The sequence below is a fragment of the Daldinia childiae genome, assembly GCF_008694065.1.
Source record: "Daldinia childiae strain JS-1345 chromosome Unknown Scaffold3, whole genome shotgun sequence".
Taxonomy (NCBI): Eukaryota; Fungi; Ascomycota; class Sordariomycetes; order Xylariales; family Hypoxylaceae; genus Daldinia; species Daldinia childiae.
Genome location: NW_022984644.1, coordinates 3,288,490 through 3,288,689, shown reverse-complemented (window position 1 = coordinate 3,288,689; position 200 = coordinate 3,288,490).

Below are 200 nucleotides of genomic sequence, written 5' to 3'. Positions count from 1 at the left end.
AGAGGGAGGGAAAAGGGGGAAGAAGGAAAAAGGGGGGGAGAAAAGAGAAGGGAGGGAAAGAAGGGGGAAGAGGAAGGGAGGAGAGGAGAAGGAGGAAAGGAGAGGGGGGAAAAAGAAAAGGAGAGAAAGAAAGAGAAAGGAGAAAAGAAGAGAAAAAGGGGGAGAAAGAAGAGGAGGGAGGGGGAGGAAAGAAGGGGAGA